The 16,922-nt window shown below is 42.6% G+C and overlaps 1 protein-coding gene across 6 annotated transcripts in view; it reads right to left on the bottom strand.

Moving 5' to 3' along the window:
• Nucleotides 1-16,922, bottom strand: part of LOC140211824 (carbohydrate sulfotransferase 3) — a 90,891-nt gene that overhangs the window by 16,331 nt on the left and 57,638 nt on the right. For 2 of the 6 annotated variants that reach the window (XM_072281990.1, XM_072281988.1), the window contains one exon: nucleotides 14,038-14,140. The exons of 2 other annotated variants lie outside the window; for them this stretch is intronic. The gene's annotated coding sequence lies outside the window, so the exon portion shown is untranslated. Of the gene's footprint in view, nucleotides 1-6,752; nucleotides 6,855-14,037; nucleotides 14,141-15,058; nucleotides 15,177-16,922 lie in introns of all 6 variants that reach the window. 2 more of the 6 variants (XM_072281989.1, XM_072281987.1) reach the window with 2 other exon arrangements.

Below are 16,922 nucleotides of genomic sequence, written 5' to 3' on the forward strand. Positions count from 1 at the left end.
TATACTGACAACAATCTTCCTGATTTCTAAACTTCAGCTCTTTTTCCATAAAGCCCTATGTGCCATTTCCCTTCCTACGATCTTGCTGCACCTGCCTGCTAATGTTTTGTTATTCATGCACTAGAACACCTAGATCCCTCTAAACTTCACTTATCTGCTCACTCCCCCCAATTAGACTATAATGTGCCTTTTGATTCCTCTTACCAATGTGCTGAACCTCACACTTCCCCACATTATTCTCGATTTCCTATACTTTTACTCCATCATTCTATCTGTGTCCTGTTGCACAATCACAATGGCCTCATTGCAACATGCCCTTCCGGTCATTGCAGACTCAAATGCCTTAGATTTCATTTCCTTCTGTACAAATAAGAGCCAAGTCATGATGAACTCTGTTACATCCGTCAGAGCTGAACAGCCAGTTATTCCAGCTGTTTGCTTTTTGAGTGGTAATCAATTTTCAGCTCAAGCCAAAAACATGAGTTTTTAAATTTGTGAATCAAAGTATGGCACCGTGTGAAATGCCTTTCAGAAATCTAAATACAACACACATACAGCTAGCTCTTCATTGACGCTTAGTTTAAATAACTCAAGCAAGTTTGCCCAACATGACAAATTTGGACATGTTTGTTCATATGCTATCTTCATGCTTGTCATTTATCATTGATTTATTGCGACCCATCTGTTTTCCTATCTGTCCATTCAGCTCCCTAGCTGCGCCAGGGACTGGAACGCTTTGCTACAGCACGTGTTGGTGAAAATTACTGTAGAAATGCAAGTTCTTTTGTTTCATTGTGCTGTCTAGTCACCCTAACAGAGATTAATTCATAAACAAAAGAGGTAAAAAGAGGAAATAATTAATGGAGATGCATAGAGCTTGGACAGATAAATTTTCAGTTTCTAGTACTTAACTTGATGTCAGGAGGTAGGTAATTCAGCCCTGTACCTTGTTTGATCTTTCTGCTATCCAATCTGCTTTGTTATCTTTCTCTCTGTATATAAGTGATACAATTCTCATTTGAAGCTAATTATTGACCCTGTCTCCATCACCTTTTTGAGTAGCAGGTTCTTGAACATTCTCCACTCCGGACCTTCCTGCTGATTAATTAATTCTTTGTCCCCAGTTGCTGATTCTCCTGTTGGTGGATGCAGCTTCTCCTTAATTACCCCACTGAAACCCACCATGATTCTGAATGCCCCTATTGAAGCCCTGCTCTTGAGGGCAATTGACATCAGTTCCACTCAAAGCATTTTTGTTCCAATGAAAATCAAACCAGTTTGCTGTCAACTGAAGTAAGCATAATAGCAAGCCATTGACATCAATCCAAATAGTCATAGTCATAGTCATAGTAGTCATAGTCATACTTTATTGATCCCATATGCAGCAACTTTAAAGAGGACCCTATGAAAGTTGAATAGACAAGTACATCGTTGAGCTCCTTCAACTGCCATAGCTTGGAGGTCTTCCTAAAAGCAACGATACAAGCACTTCTTAGAATGAATTAGAATGACCAGCATGTGGTCTCCTCTGCTTCTGGAGTTTCTCTGAAATGGACAGTATTCTCATTGAAGCCAGTACTTCTGCATGTCCGGGGAAAACTGGAATTGCTGGTAAATGACACCAAGTATTGCTATTTTAAGAGTCAAATGGAGAAACAAGGCGACATTGAGTTTGATTTATATGCAACCTCTACTCTAACGGTCATACGTGAGAAATCTAGTCCATCATTGGCCTGGTGACACGTGTTAATCATTAGCATTATTTAAGCACCTTTGATAGCTCTTTGTTTGGTGCAGTTTGTCTGTAACCATCTGTAGTGATTTAAAAAAATCTTTTTACTACGCTAATTGCTGCAGAGGCAAACCAGAAGATCTGCTGAGACTGAATAAGTACCACATGTTCTCCTAAATTAAATTGTGCATTTACATCACATTCCCAACAGTCAAACATCCTTGTAACTATGACTTTCATTTTTATGGTTTTTTTTTTACACACTATCCCAAAGCAGTTTGCAGCAAATTAAGTATTCAGGTGTCCCCCGCTTTTCAAACGTTCGCTTTACAAAACCTCACTGTTACAAAAGACCTACATTAGGTACCTGTTTTCGCTAACAGAAGGTGTTCTCACTATTACGGAAAAAATCAGCGTGCGAAAAAAAGCAGCGCATGCCCCGAGCAGCCACTCTACCCCGGATTTGGAAGATGAGTTCTAAGGTAACGGAAAAGCATTAAAGAGCTCATAAGGGTGTTACACTTAGCGTAAGACTAGACAGAATTAAGCGTTTCGATCATGGTGAACGAAGGAAGGACAAAGTGCGTTTGGCTTGTGGAAGTTGATGAAGATGATATTGAAGAGGTTTGGCATCCCATGAACAAGAACTGATAGATAAAGAGCTGATGCAATTGGAAGAGGAAAGGATAACAATCGAAACCGAATGCAGTAGCGAAGTTGTCCAAGAACTGAACGTGAAGCAACTGCGTGAGATTTTCGCTGCAATGATAAAGTACGACTTTAATTTTGAAAAGGTACGTCAGTTTAGGGCATACTTGCAGGATGGTTTGAGTGCTTACAAAGAACAGTATGATCTAAAAATGCGCGAGGCTAATCAGTCAAGCAAGCCTTCCACATCAGCCACTGCAGACAACGAATCTCGACCTTCGACATCGAAGCAGGCAGACATAGAAGAAGATGACCTGCCTGCCCTGATGGACGATGAGATGACACCCCAGTGTCCCACCACCCCAACCCCCGGGCCCCAGACAGATACCGATTCGCGGAGAATGCAGCGGTAGCCGGGAGGCACCCTGCACATCTTTAAGAAAAAAGCCGAAATAAGCAAGCTAATTAATTAGGTGCCGCCCAGCACGTAAATGTCGGGCGGCACCTAATTAATTAGCTTGTTTGTTTCGGCTTTTTTCTTAAAGATGTGCTGGGTGCATCCCGACGGCCGCTGGACCCCTGCATTCTCCGCGGATCGGTATCGGTTCGCTGCCCGGAGGGTGGGGGCCACTGCACCACCCCAACCTCTGACGACTCAGTCTGACACACCATCATCAGTGTGCTTGGTGCTGAACCAATTCCAGTAAGTGAAACTACACTGTACATACATTATTTCTACTTTATATTGGCTGTGTATTTTTACGTGTTATTTGGTATGATTTGGCAGCTTCATAGCTTAAAGGTTACTGGAGAACGTTTACGCTGTCTTTTTGCCGACGGCGCTTGCATGAGATTTTCGCCGAGAACAGTGCAGCAATGATTGTGGAAAAGTATTTCTACTTTATATAGGCTGTGTGTTTATCATATCCATTCCTGCTTTTACTATATGTTACTGTTATTTTAGGTTTTATGTGTTATTTGGCATGATTTGGTAGGTTATTTTTGGGTCTGCAAACACTCACAAATTTTTCCCATATAAATTAATGGTAATTGTTTCTTCACTTTACGACTTTCCGGCTTACGAACCGTTTCATAGGAATGCTCTACCTTTGGATGGTAGGGGAAACCTGTATCTGAAGTATTGTCACCGATGTGTCATGTTGTAAACACAGCAGCCATTTTGTGCTTTGCAAGTTCCCGCATACAGCAATGTGATCACGCCCAGATAATTACTTTCTAAAAATGTTCACTGAGTGATAAGTATTGGCCAACCCACCAAGGGTACAACTAATGCTTGCTGGCCTTCAAATGGTGCCATAGAGGTTTGTATCCAATTGGGAGAGCACGTGGTGCCCGATCTAAGACTCCATGTAAAAGGTATCTCTACCAACAATGTAGCATCCACTCAGTACTGCACTGGAGCAGACTGGTGTACTTGTGAAATTTAGACCGCAATGCAGTTCCAGAGACTGCATTTTACTGCTGCAACCGCAGTCTGGACGTCAGGTTAAACTGAAACCCTACATTTGGAAGTAAAATATTCCAAAAAGACTGTGCAGGTCTCTCCCTGCAACCCGCCCAATATTTACTCTCCAACAACCGATGCTAAAAGGCTACTGCAATCTGGACAAGTGACCAGACATCACAGATGCTTGAATGAAGTAAGAAGAGCTTTTATCAATCTACATATTTGATCATCAGGAAACACAATCTACTTCAGGTTTACAGAAGAGGTTTAGCAGGATGTTGCCTGGTTTAGAGGGCATGGGCTATAAGAAGAGGTTGGATAAACTTGGGTTGTTTTGTCTGAAATGGTAGAAATGGACAAGATGGTGCCAGAAACCAATGGTGACAGTTTGCAGACAGCTCACAAAACTGCTAGATACTCTAGCATCTGAAAGTGATTTCTGTAGTCTGCAGCCTATAACTTCCCTTTTAAGGATATTCCAACTAAACAATCTGGCGCTTTTGTGATTTTCTGGGAGATTTGGCAAGCTGGACTCTCGAGAGTGCAGGTACGGCTGGGTGGGCCATCACTGAGGATGGACATTCTATCAAGACCTGACGGCAAAAGACTAACCCGTGGTCAGCTCCATTACTTTGCACCAATTAAAGAATCGAACAAGATTAAAATAATCGAGGACAAGGATGAAAAATGAACAGGTGTTCAGCGCCATCTGCCTGCATTTGACCGGTCTCCCTCTCTTCCCACTACTGGTGGGAGGTTCATGAGCCTTTGGTCCCACACTGCCAGGTTCAGAAGCAGTTGTTGCCGTGTGACCATCCGGCTCCAGGGCGGCTTCATTTGCCTTAGCGCTTAACGTGCTCCACAGCTGTGGACTCTGCAGGTAATGTCCATTATGTTATTTGTTTACTTTTTTAATGTTTGCATGCTTTGCTCTTTTATTGTACATTATATGTTTGAGTTTTTATGTGTTTTTTTGTTTCTTTGTTTTGTGGCTGCCTGCAAGAAGATGAATCTCAAAGTTGTACACAGTATACATACCTTGATAATAAATGTACTTTAAACTTTGAGGGGAAACTTGAATGGAGTTAATAAGATTATGAGGGGCATAGATAGAGAACTAATATCTTTTTCTTAGGATCAAAATACCTAACAGAAGGTGAGCAGTGGTAAGTCCAAAGGAGATATGTGGGGCCAGATTTTTTTTACAGAGTGATAGGTGCCTGTAATGCACTGCCAGGGATGGTGCCGGAGCCAAACACAATATGCAGAGAATGCTGGAATATGGACCCATCTAGGCAAAAAGACTACTTTAGCAGGCTTTTAATAGCAAGTTTACTTAGTTTGCCTCAACATTGTGGACTGCATGGCCTGCTTCTGTACCACACAGTTCTCTCTTCTGTGTGGAATCCTTTTTGTAAAGTTGGCAGCAACTTGCAAGAAAGAAATTGGCAATCTTTAGAATTAGCAGCTCCCTAAATGTAAATGTCATTATTACCATCCTGATCAAGGGTCTCAGCCTAAAATGTCGCCTGTTCATTCATTTCCATAGATGTTTCCTGACTTGTTGAGCTCCTCCAGAATTTTGGATGTGTTGCTCTAGATTTCTACAGGACCTCTTGTGGTCATTATCACCTTGCCACCTGTACATTCAACCATTCTCACACATTTTGTTTGGTATGGTTTACAATCCCAACCCACCATCCCTAACTACACAACCCCCCAAACACCGGCACCTCAAGGAACTTCTGTACATTATGAAACCACATGAAACATTTAGTAGTCTAGCAGAATGAGTTCATTGCTGCCAACAACTGAGGATGTTATGTTTCTCTCACTGGTGTTGAAGTTGCTGGAGGGTGTGAGCGGGAAGTGTGACAGTAGGTCACTGATGACCCACCTAGGAATACATTTTCATATATTTGCACAGTGTCCCTGTCAGCACGTGCTCATGGACTGACATTGGCACAGTCCAGCATATTAGAGCTCAGTCAACATATAAGCCCTGCTTTGGTGGAGTAATCCTTTCCTCAACCTCAAACATTCTCCTGGAGTTCCTGTCCTTCCACCGTTGCTGTCCCATTTATCTTCCCCAGTCTTCCAAGATCTACAAACTCTTCCAACTGTATCTGCACTCCTTATTTCCCTCACTGCACCTGTGATAACTGTCCCTTCAGCTGCCTTTGTCTTGAGCTCTCAAATTCTATCATTAACACTCTATTTCAACAATCGCTTTAACAATAATTCTATAAAATAGTGTATACCACCAACAAAATTTTGGTCGCCAGTCATATTACAGCTTGTGAAGCTGTATCTTTGTCCCTTTGAGCCTTTGGACATCTTATAGAATTGAAAGCACTAGATATATGTAGGCTGTTTAGGCATGAGCCAGAAAAGAACATTGGGCAAAACCTAAAGGATAAAACCAAATTCCGCTAAGACCTCTTCAGTCAGTGCCACTGTGCAGTGGTCAGAGGCTCATGTTCAAACTGTTGAATCTTTTCAGCAGCACCTGGCATTCTCTAGAATCTTCTCTCCCTAAATCAGGAACACCACTAATGCTGCTGGCTAAATCCTGCTCCTTGTCAGTCGAGCTGCATATTAGATCATATGTCAACAAACGATGCTACTAATCAACCAGGACAGTCCCTCAGTGAGTTTACCATCATTTAAAGTTTTTCATACCCTATGTCTGATAGTGAAAGGAGGCAACAATGTTTTCCTATTTTTGGGTCCCATTGCTAATACAGGTCCAGTGGAGTGATACCTGCACACAAACTAAAATACCAGGTTATCTTCTCTTAACTTGATTCCAGCAAAGTGCCCCTAACACAAGTTTATATCAAGCAGTAGTAAATTAAGGGAACAGGACCTGCTGTGCTGTCTATAAGACATTTTGCCACTTACCCGAGAGGCTTCTCCAGTTCTGATCCAGGGTGGGTAGTTTTCCAGCTTAGAAACTCTGTGAGTTGTTTAAAGGGATCGCAATCACATGTGAGTCGTTAAGAGCTGTGGCAGTAATGAGAGGGTCATTAGTCTTACCTTTGCATGAACGGAACTGTTGTGGAGACGCCGGGGTAGAGATGTTAGGACTGCATTGCAAGTAGCTGATAGGTGGTGTTGTACTCCACCCCCTCTGTTCAGGGATGGGTTTTCTAGTTCTTTAACCCCTCTTTCAAACCACCTGTGCTCCCTGACCAAAGTGTGCCTGTTGTTATCATCAAAGGAGTGTCCCTTGTCCTTTAGGTGTAGATATACAGCCAAGTCTCGACCTGAGATGTTAGCCCTCCTATGCTGGGCCATCTGTTTGTGAAGTGATTGTTTTGTCTCACGGATACACAAATCTGTGCAGTTCTCATTGCCTTTGAACATCTCACAGAGTTTACAAGCTGGAAAGCTACCTGAGGGATCAGAACTGAAGAAGCCTCTCAGATGAGTGGCGAAGCGACTTCTAGACAACACAAGTCCAGCTGCCCTGATTTACTACTGCTTGATATACAATGACCTGGATGATTGAGACCTAACCACATCTGTGTCACTCTTCCTTTCAGATTAATCGACACTAACTTCGTCATTTTGTGTCAAAGAATGTCCATTTTCTGTTGCAGTTCACTGCCCATAGACACTGATTCAAAGTTACTATGATGTTGTAAATTTTTGATTTAAGAGAATTCAGACATCATCTCCCTGGCATGGAAGCGAAGCTCGTTCACTAATTGAAAGGCTGTTAATTAAACTAGACCTTAAAGTTACAGCTCGAAGGTTGAAGCTTGAATGCACTCCATTGTTCACTGTGGTGTCAAGTTACCCATTAATAAAGTTTACTATGCTGACAGCTTCCCCTTAGTGGAATGGAAGAGTACTGGAATGTTAGATATTTCATTTGTCTCACTCTTCACACTATGGAGATCTGTTTTACAATTTGTTACCAATGCAAGATCTTCCATAAGAGACTGGATCTTGTCATGAGTCATGAAATGTCTTGGGGGATTGCTAATATATTTATAAGTGGGGTATTTTAGTGGTTGCTGGTTGAATATCTCCTGCCTACAATGCAGCTCTTACAATGGAATCGTCAGCCAGATTCAGCATACAACAGTTCATGCTAAAGATTCCCATACAGCCAGTCATAGAATCATAGTACAAGTAAACAGGCCCTTCGTTGCACCAAGTCCACACGGACCATCAATGCTACACAAGTCTCATCTTATTCTTCACATGTTCTCATCAATTTCCCCCTCATTTGACCACTCCCCTGTACATAGGGGAGAGTAATTTACAGTGGCCAAAGTGTTTGTGGAAGGAAACTGGAGCACCCAGAGGAAACCCACACAGTCATAGGGAGAATGTGCAATTTTCGAAGAGGCAGACCCCAAGGTCAACACTGAACCTGGGTCACTGGAGCGGGGAGGCTGTGTCACTGTGCTGCTCACTCCCAAACTGATTCAGAAGCATCAGATTTCTCACTGCCCCTCCTCTATGACTGCGCTGAATCCAACCAGTATCAGGTTTAGCAAACTGGGTCACTGAAGCTGAGAGGCCATGAAAGATGGAACTTTAGAAACAAATGTGTTAGATGGCTCCCCTCACCTTGTAACATACACCAGTTTTGAAGTGTTCGGTCTCCCATTGTTGAAGGCTACCTTTTGTATCACATGTAAAAGCAATAAGCTGGACAATACAGCAAGTCTGTGCATGATACAGTATTGTGCAAAAGTTGTAGGTATATATTTCTATACACAGACATATGTAGCCAGGGTGCTTAAGACCTTTGTACAGTATTGTAGGAATTTTATGTATTGCACTGTACTGCTGCCATAAAAAGAACTAATTTCATGACATATGTGAGTGATGATAAACCTGATTCTGATATGGGTCTTTACTGCGGACTGAAAGTGGGAAGGGGGCAGGGAGAGGGGAATCATGGTCAGGGAAAGGGGAAAGGAGAAGGGAGAGAGTGAGAAGCCACCAGAGAGGCATTGTGTAATGATCAATAAATCAATTGCTTGGAATCAAATGACCTTAACCTGGTGTCCCAGGGCTGGGTGAGTCTGCATTCGCTCCACACCCCCGCCCCTGGCACCTCTCCCTCCTCTCCCACACCCCTCCTGCAGCACTCCCTCAGCGCCGTTTTCAACAGACTTTGCTCCCACCGGATTTACAAACTTGCTCTTCAATCCGCAATAAAAATATAGTACTGCGGAAAAGTCTGAGGTACCTTAGCTATATATATGCACCTCAAACTTTTGCACAGTACTGTACCTGCTAGTGAAGTTTCTTAGAGAGACTTACAGTTATTGCGAGCACTGAGGTATCTTAACTTATATGATATGTTGAGACAGGCATTTTGGTACATCACATGATGAGACAGCAAAACATATGAACTTATCAGAAAACTAATGAATACACAGCCCAATACTTTTGTTTGTTGACGTCCTATTCTTGAAGCTCCACTTTCCTTCACCCCGCATGCAGTCAACAAACACAGCTTCTCTCAGAGATTTCCTTTTGATCTACATCTCTCTCACACTGCACCAGACTTTGTTTTCCTATCTGATGAAACAGTCCATTCCATCCCATAATCCCATGGCCACCAGTCCCACCAATTCTGGGATACAAAGAATGAATCACATTCCTGCGTATTCTCCCAAGACCATTAGCCCTTGAGCTGCCTGTGTGGAGTTTGCACGTTCTATGAGGGTTTGCTCCCACATCCCAAAGAAATGTAGACAGATCCGTTAATTAATCATTGTAAATTGCCTCCAGTATGTAGGTGAGGAGGTAGAGTTGATGGGAATGTGGGGAGAACAGAGTGGGATGAGTGTAGGATCGATGTACATGGGTGATTGACATTCAGCATGCATTTGATGAACAAAAGGCCTTTTTGTGTGCTCTACCTCTCGGAGACTGTGGTCAGCTTTAGCATGCAAACTTTATTAAAGCAAGTCTATGACTCTGACCTACTAGAGATCATTTACAGCAGACAACTATCTTACCAGCCAGCAGTTCTTTGGAATATGGGAGAAACTGGAAAACCCCGAAGAAACCCAATGGATCACAGGAAGAATGTGCAATCTCGATGCAGACGGCACCAGAAGTCAGGATTTAGCCCCTAGCCAGTGGAGCTGGGAGGAAGCAGCTCTTCTAGCTTTTTCATTGTATCACCCATAGCAGTCAATATTAACACATCTAACACAAGATAACCTCCCAGGCCTTGGCTGCCTCAATAATAGATGCTGACAGATAATTCTATGTTCCAGCTATTCCCTGTTAAGATTTAAAGCTTTCTCTTTATTAACTAGTGGTTATCTTCTCATCAATCTGCAGCTGCAATCTTTCATTACCTATCCTTTTTATAACCATTCTTAATTTTAAGGTTCTTTGTCAGATCCGATTTAACCTTCTCATCTCTATAATGTCTGTATAATTAGGGGTCGCATATCTGGCAATATCCTCTTCCACTGCTTCCTTATAATGCAGTGCCCAAAACTTCATATAATGTATCTGAGACAGGACCTTATGTAAATTCAGTCTCTTCTCTGTTCTTTTAGATTTCATGTACAGTATTTTACATTTTCTTATCAGAAAGGAGGAAGTTATTTGGCCCATCACATCCATGCTAGTCTAGGCCAAATATTATAGAGTAATAGAAAAATGCAGCACAGAAACAGGCCCTTCGGCCCATCTATCCTGTGCCCAACCATTACCCTACTCCCATTGACCTGCACCCGGACCATAGCCCTCTATATCCCTACCATCCATGTAACTATCCAAGCTTCTCTTAATTGTTAAAGTTGAGCTTGCTTGCTCCACTTCTGCTGGTACCCCATTTCACATTCTCACGACTTTTTGAGTGAAGAAGTTTTCCCTCATATTCCCTTTAAACTTTTCACCTTTCACCCTTAACCCATGACCTCTAACTGTAATCCCACCCAACCTCAGTGAAAAAGCCTTCTTGCATTTACCCAATTGATATACCCTTCATAATTTTGTATACCACTATCAAATCTCTCAATCTTCTACGTTCCAAGGAATAAGGTCCTAACCTATTCATCTTTCCTTATAATTCAGATCCTCCAGTCCTGGCAACTTCCTTCTAATTTTTTTCTGCATTCTTTCAATCTCATTTACATCTTTCCTGCAGGTAGGTGACCCAAACTGCACACAACACTCTAAATTAGATCTCACCAAAGTCTGAGACATCTTCAGCAGAACATTCCACCTCCTGTACTCAATACTTTGATTTATGAAGGCCAATGTGCCAAAAGTTTTCTTTATGACATTATCTACATGTGCTGCCACTTTCAATGAATTATGGGCCTGTATTCCTAGATCTCTTTGTCCTACTACACTCCTCCGTCCTCTACCACTCAGCGTGTAAGACCTACCCAGGTTGGTTCTACAGAAGGGCAACACCTTGTCTGCATTAAAATCCATCTGCTATTTTTTAGCCCATTTTTCCAGCTGTTCCAGATCCCACTGCAAGTTCAGGTAAATCCTCCATGCTACACCCCCAAACACTGGACAACAAAGATGTTGCTTTCTTAATATTTTCAAGTGTATCTTATGGATTTTTGGCTACTGATCATGAAACTCACAATGAAATTTCTCTATCATGCACCATTTGTTTAAATCGCCTATATTTGTTATTTTACTTCACAATTCAAGTCTGAATAATTCTGCCAAGATTAAGGAAGGTATTTTTGTTGGTCTGCAAACCAAACAGGTCATCAATGACAGGCAAGTCAAAGAACTTCTAGTGGGACTGGAGAAAATTGCATGGAAGGCATTCAAGGATGTTGTTGAAAATTTTCTTGGCATCTACAGAGCACCAAGCTATATGCAGGTGTTGACAACATTCTTCAAGCATACAAATCCAAGAACATGTTACTGAAGGTTCATGATCTGCATTCCCATTTCGAATCTTTCCCTGCAAATCTCAGCACTGTCACAAGCATGGTGAAAGGTTTCACCAGGACATTGCGGTCATGGAGAATCGGTATCAGGACGACTGGTATCCATCAGTGTTGGCTGATTGTTGTTGCACACTAAAGCAAGAAGCTTCAGATACTGAATACAAATGAAAATTATCAAAAAAACATTTTTAGCTTAGTTGAACTTCAGCACCGTCATGAAATTAAATGCATTATATTTAATTTAAGTTAATTTCTTGTTTCCCCAAATTCCTATGTGATGCAGGTAGTCTGAATTTTCATTTGTGTTCAGATTCAAGCAGTCTACCCTGATCAAAACACAAACTGGTGGAAGCAACACTTTTGAAAACATTTGTTGTCCAGTGAAATTTGCTGATCTAGTTAACCACATTATCATCCCGATCATTGAAACAGATTACACACAACAATGGCCCCAGCACTGATACCTGTGGCACTCCACTAGTCACAAGCCTCCAGTTAGAGAGGCAATCACCTAATGCCACTCTCTGACTTCTCCCACAAAGCTAATATTTAATCCAATTTAATACCTCATCTTGAGTGCCAAGCGACTGAACCTTCTTGACCAATCTCCCATATGGGACCTTGTCAAATGCCTTGCTAAAGTCCATGCAGGCAACATCCACTGCCTTGCTCTCATCAACTTTCCTGGTAACTTCCTTGAAAAACTCTATGAAGACTGGTTAGACACAATTTACCAGGCACAAAGCCAAGCTAACTATCCCTGCAACGCACAAAATGCTGGAGGAACTGAGCGGGCCAGGCAGCATCTATGGAAAAAAGTACAGTCAACGTTTTGGGCCAAGACCCTTCGGCAGGACTGTAAAAAGAAGATAAGGAGTAGATTTTACAAGTGGGGGAGGGGAGAGAGAAGCACAAGGTGAAAGGTGAAACCAGGAGGGGGAGGAGTTATATAAAGAGCTGGGAAGTTGATTGGTGAAGGAGATACAGGGCTGGAGAAGGGGGAGTCTGATAGGAGAGAACAGAAGGCCATGGAAGAAAATAAACAGGGGAAAAACAGGGGAAGAGCACCAGAGGGAGGCAATGGGCAGGCAAGGAGATAGGGTGAGAGAGTGAAAAGGGGATAGGGAATGGTGAAGAAGGGTGAGAATGTTACCGCGTTTGAGAAATCGACGTTCATGCCATCAGGTTGGAGACTACCGAGACAGAATATAAGATGTTGTTCCTCCAACCTAAGTGTGGCCTCATTGCAACAGTAGAGGAGGCAATGGACTGACATGTTGGAATGAGAATGGGAGGTGGAATCAAAATTGGTGGCCACTGGGAGATCCCACTTCAGCTGGTGGACGGAGCACAGGTGCTCAGTGAAATGGTCTCCCAACCTACATTGGATCTCACCGATACACAGGAGGCCACACTGGGAGCACCAGACACAGTATATGACCCCAACAGACTCACAGGTGAAGTGTTGCCTCACCTGGAAGGACTGTTTGGGGCCCTAAATGGTAGTGAGGGAGGAGGTGCAAGGGCAGGTGTAGCACTTGTTCTGCTTGCGAGGACAAGTGCCAGGAGGGAGACCAGTGGGGAGGGATGAATGGACAAGAGATTCCCATAGGGAGCGATCCCTGTGGAGAGGAGGGAAAGATGTGTTTGGTGGTGGGATCCCATTGAAGATGGCAGAAGTTCTGGAGAACTATGTGCTTGACATGGAGGCTGGTGGGGTGATAAGTGAGGACAACAGGAACTCTCTCCCTGGTGGGGTGGTGGGAGGATGGGGTAAGTGCAGATGTACATGAAAGGGAAGAGATGTGGTTGAGAGCAGCATTGATGGTGGTGGAAGGGAAGCCTCTTTCTTTGAAAAAGGAAGACATCTCCTTCGTTCTAGAATGAAAATCCTCATCCTGAGAGCAATTGCATGGGGATGGAGGAATTGAGAGAAGGGGATGGTCTTTTTACAAGTAACAGGGTGGGAAGGGGTAGCTGTGAGAGACTATCCCTAATCAGTCCATGTCTATTCAAATACTCATATATCTGGTCCCTTAGAATACCTTCCAATAATTTTTCCACTGCTGGTGTCAGGCTCACCAGCCTATAATTTTCTTGTTTATTTTTAGAGCCTTTCTCAAACAGCGGAAAAACATTAGCAATCCTCCCATTCTCTGGTACCTCACTTGTCACTAAGGATATTTTAAATATTCCTGCTAGGGCCCCTGCAATTTCTGTACTTGCTCCCAAAGGAAGCAAGGGAACACCATGTCAGCCCCAGTGGATTTACCTACCCTAATTTGCCTCAAAACAGCAAACACCTCTTCATCTGTAATCTGTTTGGGGTCTACGACCTCGATGCTGCTTTGCCTCACCGTTGTAGATCCTGTGTGTCTTCTGCGTAAATAGAGATGCAAAAGAATCCTTTTAAGACTATGCATAGATTCCATTCTGATCTTCCAGAGAATAAATTTTGTCCCTTAAAATCCTTTTGCTCTAATGTATCCTCATGCATTTGATTTTTTATGGACCTCTAAAATGGCATTACCAATAGAAAATGATGTGGTTGAAGCTTGTGGCTTCAAAATGCAAAACACTGCAGTTGTGCCAGAGAACAGTGTTCAATAACAGAACACAGCTATTTGTTGCAGTCATATAGTTATGAAAATCATAAAAACTGATTATGAAACAAGAAGCCACCATGTTTATAACCAGGCCACAAGTTTTTGGCAAACAGGGAAAGTAAGATTGCTTGAGGGATACTGATATCCAAAATGAGTCATGGAGTTAAACTGTAAAGATAAAGTTGCAGCTTGGACAGAGGGCAGAAGATCAGGATACAGAAGGCCAGGTCATCAGGCTGACTGCAACACGAATTGTGCAGGGATTTAATAGGTTAATATTTTGTAATCGGTTCCTGGAGAGAGACATATTTAAGTTAGATATATATAGAAAATGCAATGGCATGAGTAGGACTGATCCAGTGCTGCCATTTCTTTCCTTCTGCACATAAGGTGTGTATGTCACTGAATACTGCTCGTCCTATCTCATTATCGTTAGAAATAAATGCTATTGGATTAAAGTCTTTACCGATAACACGAGTCTGCTCTGCAATCCTTAGCATGCAAACCACAGAGTTGGCCCGTAACTTCAATAGTCGAAGTAAAGGAATGAGGAATGCTCGCAAGTAGCTCTGTACAGTGATTTCTTTGAAAACCAGCAAGCAATACTCGATTAATAGTGAGGTAGATTAATTTTGAACAAGTCAAGCAGAGGAGGTGAGGGAAAAGAGAGAAAAAAGTTTCAGAATCCTACCCATTTACTATAGCATGGAAAACAACTGGAAGCAAGGTCCACCACAATTTCAGATCCTCTGTATTCTTTTCCAAAGTCGCAATTGCCCTTTTTGGGATTCGGGGAAAACTTCAGTGAACTGTTAAATAGAAAGGCTGTAAATGGCCAGATTCACACAGAACACGGTCCTGTATTCCTTCACGGTGTTTCTCAGCAACAGCAACAACAACATCATACGCCTATCAATGCACATTCAACAAAGCAAATTCCATCAAATATGCTTCAGAAGCAAGTTGTACACAAAGGGATGGCAAAGAAAGTTAGGAAGTACTAAGGGACAGATTTCTTATATTTTCTCCTTCTGGCATGAGTGCCCTTCAGCCCACCATTCTGGACTGGATCAGAGAGAAGTTAAACTTCCCATTCCTCCACCTAATTCCCTGTAACCTGCTCTCTTTCACATGGTCAGAATGGGGTTGGTGCCAGGATTCAAAGGAGGAAAGAGCAAAATCAGGATGATTTAGGAAGGGAACTCCAAAATTCAGGGGTTTGGCAGCTGAACTGACTGCTGGTGCCACAATTAAATGCAATAATAAGCCACAAGCCAAGAATGAGAGGAGCTCAGACATAGGTTTTCAGCAGCCTTCAGTCATCGCAAGCAGTTGCAAAGGCCAATAAAAAAGAAGTGAGGTGTAAGCAGAGAGGCCATTGTGTGAGAAGGCCAGTGTTAGCAAGTGGTTAGGCTTTGGCTCAAGAGACTTAGGTGAGAAGGGAGGGTGAAGACTCTAAGTAAGTTTCTAGTAAGTTTTTCTTTCTTTGTCTATTAGTACACAGCTAATACAGAATGAACGAGCCCATTGTTAGTCAAATGTTCTTTGTGCGAGATATGGGAACTCCATGATAAAAGCATCTGCACAAGGTGCATCCAGTTGAGGCTCCTTAAGAGACATGTTAAGGAACTGGAGCCGCAGCTGAATGACCTTTGGCTTCTATTGGAGAACGAGGTGGTAGTTAGGATCTATAGGGAGGTAGACACCCCGAAGCTGCAGGAGGCAGATACCCAGATGACTGTCAGGAGAGGGAAAAGGAATAGGCAGCCAGTGTAGAGTACTCCTGTGGCTCTTCCCTTCAATAATAAGTATGCCACTTTGGATACTGTTTGGGGGAGCCACAGTGACTGGCTCTCTGGCACTGGGTCTAGCTCTGTGGCTCAGAAGGGAAGTGGGAAAAAGAGAAGTGTAGTATTGATTGAAGATTCCATTGTGAAGAGACACCCGAATAGTACATTGCCTTCCAAGTGCCAGGGTCATGGATGTCTCAGAATGAGTCCTCAGAATTCTAAAGAGGGAGAGCAAACAGCCTGAAGTAGTGGTACATATTGGTACCAACGACTCAGGTAGGAAAATTGATGGGGTCCTGAAGAGGGAATATGGGGAGTTAGGTAGAAAGCTGAACAGCAGGACCTCAAGGGTAGTAATCTCTGGATTACTAACTGTACCATGAACCAGTGAGGGTAAAAAAGTATGATTTGGCAAAAGAATGTGTGGCTGAGGAATTAGTGCAGGATTTCAGATTTCTGGATCATTGAGATCTCTTCTAGGAAAGGTATGATATGTACATAAGAGTCTCTGTTGGTAAAAAATGAAATCAAATCCTTAGAAAAAGGTGAAATGGGATCGGAAGATGGAGAATCCTTGTGGGTAGAGTTTAGAAAGTGCAAGATTAAGAAGACCCTGCTAGCAGTTATATACAGATATCTGAACAGTAGCTAGGATGTGGGGTACAAGTGGGGAATTGAAAAGACATGTAAAACAGTCAATGTTGTCATGGGGGATTTCAATATGAAAGGAGATTGAGAAAATCAAGTTGATGCTAGATCCCAAAA

Source organism: Mobula birostris, chromosome 18, assembly GCF_030028105.1.
Source record: "Mobula birostris isolate sMobBir1 chromosome 18, sMobBir1.hap1, whole genome shotgun sequence".
Taxonomy (NCBI): Eukaryota; Metazoa; Chordata; class Chondrichthyes; order Myliobatiformes; family Myliobatidae; genus Mobula; species Mobula birostris.